Genomic DNA, 4,332 nt, shown 5'->3' with positions numbered 1-4,332 from the left:
GGCTCATGTTCATCTTGTGGTCAATCATGACCCCTAAGTCTCTTTCCTCCATAGTGCTAGCCAGCGTAGCACTGCTGAGCCTACTCTTTAGTCCATATATACATTTTTGTGGCAAATATCCTAGGACATCAGATGATTTTCACCCAGTTTTCTTCTATCATCATCATCATCATTTATTGATTTTTTAAATACAGAATAGGTCTGCCATGCACATTCATGCAGAAAAGTGCCTTCCTTTGCAAGTCATCCACTAGAGATCAGAAACCCCAAATACTACTCAACAAAAATATGGTGGCACAGTATGGTTATGAATTATTAGTGGCACCTTGTCTTATTCCTATTTGATTCTTACCTATGATTATTACTCTCTTCCCATGGACTATGCCAGGCAGAACACTGCCATCAGTTGCAAATATGAGATGGACTTGTCTCAGCTGTACGCCATTGCAGACTTAGGCCCATGTTGCACGTTACAATTAAAACATGTTAACTGCACTTAAAATGCAAGCATCCACAAGTTCAAGCAGTAAAATACATGCGAAGCATGATCATATCATTGCAAAGTTCGGACTTTTTTGCAGGAGGAGCATCCCCAGATAGTATTAAATAGCACATGTTCAGTTATCATTAGACTGCTCCACAGAGATAATACAAGTTCAAGACTGGTATAATACAGGGGTCATCTAATCGTTGGTCCCAGACCCAGCATCTCACCAAAGCCAGTTCAAGACTGCCAACAGCAGAGACCTGGCTTGTCCTGCAGATCCAGCAGCAAGCGCAGGTCCAGAGGCAGGAGCAGCACCCTCTCCCAGGCTTGCTCCCATGGCTCCCTCTGTCTACCACCTTCCATGGAAGAGCAAACAAGATGGCAACTGTGCAGGCCTTCCACTAACTGGTTTTGAAGTATATAAAATGGGTGATAATTAGGCAAAAGAGAGAGCAAGCACTATCAACACAGCAATACCCTTATCAGTTGATACACCATGCAAATATAGAAACACACTGTGGATCAAAAAGGCATTGTTAAATCTGACCTGAACCTTCAGTTTCTTGGCAGGAAGGTGGGCATGGAGGGCAACTCAGGGTGATTATAAGATAGCCAATGAACAGGTAAGTATAGTATTTACTTCTACTCTGTCAATGTGGAAGGCTTGGAAATCTGTCACTGAAATGCCATTAGAGGGCAGAATCCCTTCCATTTTTTAATGTAATACACAAGGGTTGCTGAGGTGCACAGCTAACACCTGGCACATTGCTTCGGAAATAAAGAGCTCACGTTAGAGTCCAGTAGGTGCATTGTTTCTTTGGTGCTGAACATTTAAGCCACCAGTCAAGAGAGCCCTGCATAGAAACACTATTCTATTAGGAGCTCCCTGGGGCCTACAATGGGAATAGTAATACAGTACTAGACTGTATAGGGGCTGTTAGGCTAATTCATGTACTGGTTGAAAAGCAGCTGGGATCACTCAGATGGCAGTATTCCTGAAACACTGGCTTTTATCATGATCCTTTCTGTCCTTGGAGAGGTTATTAACGTAAGATCTATGTTCTGATAAGATTGTTTTTTCCTTGTTAATATTGACCACAGAATGTATAAGCCATCAATTTGCAGCAGACAATTTGCAGCATTACAATGTTGTACAGTGTGGAGCTTTTCATTTACTTTCTTTCTGAGCAAAATAACTCAATGGAAGCAACACAGCAGTATCTGTTATTTCTCCCTGACCTTCACCTGTTACGTAACTACAACTGTGGCTCTATATATTTACATCTGGAGTGTAAACACAGACAGCCTTGCTCTGCTTCCCTTTTGAAGAGACTGTTTGAATTAAAAGATATTTGTCCATTGTTTCTTTTTAACTAACTGCTGGTAATCTGATCAAAGACCTATCTGGATTTGCTCGAGGTTGCTATCATAAGGCTGAAAGATACTGGCAGGGAAAATGGTCTTTTATGGGCTGACGTGTTAAAGTGGTGCTATGCCAGAAGAACTGTATCTCCAAGGTCATGTCAGTGACCCCTTTCATTTTGCACGACTTTCAGCGTCCAGAAGGTAATTAATTACCGACTGGGTCAGATGTAACCAAGGAGGTTATACTGTTCAGCGTTGTTGTTTTTCATTAAACAAAAGCTTTTCCATTAACCTCACGAGGAAACCAAATCTTTTCTGACAATGTGCAGGCAGTGGATTAACAGCTTTGTTTTTATCTCATGTTATTTCTTTAATTCCATTTCCAAATATTTATGGTTAATGTAGAAACACATTGAGATTACAGTCTGTTTCTAAGGATGAGTTAGTCCCCACCGGCACCTTTACAGCCTTCTCAAAATAATGATGGCTGGTGTTATAGAACATAAGAACACAAGCTATTAAGCATACCAAACAAGCAGAGGCCTGCAAGACAATTATGGAACCCAGCTCTGCCAACTTCAGTTGGTAAATAACTGGTTGCAGCCAAAAAACCATTAACTAAATGAGCATAGAGAGTAAGGTTCCTTCCCATCACCAGTTTTATCAACTGCATTGTTGAGTCATAGAATCAGACAAACCTAAGGTTGGAAGGGACCTTAGGAGATCATGCAGTCCAGCTTCCTGGACATCATGTGATCAGGGACATCAGACATCATGTGCCCCAACCCTCTAAACCTTTTTGCTGTGCTCTGCTGAATGCTCTTTAATTTGTCCACATCCTTTCTGTAGGGGGGTGGGTGGGAAACTGGACATAGGACTCCAGATGTGGCTTCACCAGCGCCTAACAGAGGGGAAGAATCACTTCTCTCAATCTTCTGGCAACGCCCATACTACTCATACCTTACTGCATACTACTAATGCAGCTCAGTTAGCCTTCTTTACAACAAGGGCACACTGTTGGCTCATGTGTGGCTTGTTGTCCACTGTAAGCCCCAGGTCCTTTTCTGCAGAGCTGCTGCTTAGCCAGTCAGTCCCCAGCCTGTACTGGTGCATGGGATTGTTCCATCCTAAGTGCAGAACTTTGCACTTGTCTTTTTCCAACCTCATGGGCACGTTCAGACAAGTGCACACATGTGTTTCCCCTGGAGATGCTTTCCTGCGCAGTAGCGTAGTTTTCTGTGCAATAAATATGTGCGTCTACACATGCACATGCTTACTACACAGTAAACCTCACTAATTGCAAAAAAACTTGCTACCTGAAAATGCAAGTAGAAAATTTACATTCAATTAGTAACAACCCAGTAGTGCTCATGTAGATGCCCGATTGGGAGCAAATCTGCTCCTGGTCAGCCATCCACTGGGGGTGAGAGATTGCTCCCTGCCCCCAGGAGCTGGCTGCTGCCAGGGTGAGCTCTGCCACTGGAGCCCAGGTTGGGACTATGTCCCCCTGCCCTGGCAACAGGGAGCTCCAAGTCCCCCACACTGCCATCGGGATTGGGGAGCAGATCCTTACCTCCCAGCACTGCGGGTCTGGCACTGGGAGCTCCCTGCTGGTGGAGGCTGGGAAGCCTGTTCCCTGCCCAGCTCCATGATTGCAGATCTGAGTGAGGAACAAGCTGAGGAGCTTGTTCCTGCTCAGGTCCACACTTGTGAAGCTGAATGGGGAACACCCTCCCCACCCAGCTCCGTACTCACAGAGCTGAATGGGAAACAGGCTCCTCAGCCTCTGCCCCAGGCTGGGAACTGTCCTGGTCAGGGGCAGGCCCCAGCCCTGTGCCCTGATAGGGTGATTGAGGAACAGGGCTTATGGGGATTACGGAAATGTGGTGGGACTCAACGCATGATTGGGCGGTGAATGTCAAGGGCTATAGGCTGTACAGGAGGGACAGGATAGGAAAGAGAGGTGGGGGCATGGCACTCTATATTAAGGAGGAATACACGTCCTCGTCAATTAGTAAGCAGTCGGGGAGGGGCAGTCTGAAGTGCTTTGGGTTAGGGTACAAGGCAGTCGAGGGGAAAGAGACTTAACGGTGGGAGTCTACTACAGACCTCCCAACCAGGGAGAGGAGCTCGACCAGGAATTCTTGGGTCAGCTCACAGAGGTAGTGAAGGCTAAGGATGTGGTAGTCATGGGGGACCTGAACTTCCTGGGAGGAGCAGTCAGCCAGGTCTGAACGCTCGCATAGGTTCTTAGACAGAGTGCAAGACCTCCATCTAACCCAGGAGGTGCACAGCCCCACCAGGGGGGATGCCTTGTTGGACCTAGTGCTGGCCACGGGTGATGACCTGGTGAGGGGGCTGCGGGTGCTCGACCACCTGGGCGACAGCGATCATCGCCTGCTGGAATTCACCATCCAGCGCAAGGTGGCAAAGGCATGCAGTAAGGCAGCGGCCCTAGATTTTAGGAGGGCAAACTTCAA

The sequence above is a fragment of the Gavialis gangeticus genome, unplaced genomic scaffold, assembly GCF_001723915.1.
Source record: "Gavialis gangeticus isolate Ggan-Ray unplaced genomic scaffold, GavGan_comp1, whole genome shotgun sequence".
Classification (NCBI taxonomy): domain Eukaryota; kingdom Metazoa; phylum Chordata; order Crocodylia; family Gavialidae; genus Gavialis; species Gavialis gangeticus.
This window is presented reverse-complemented; position numbering follows the sequence as displayed.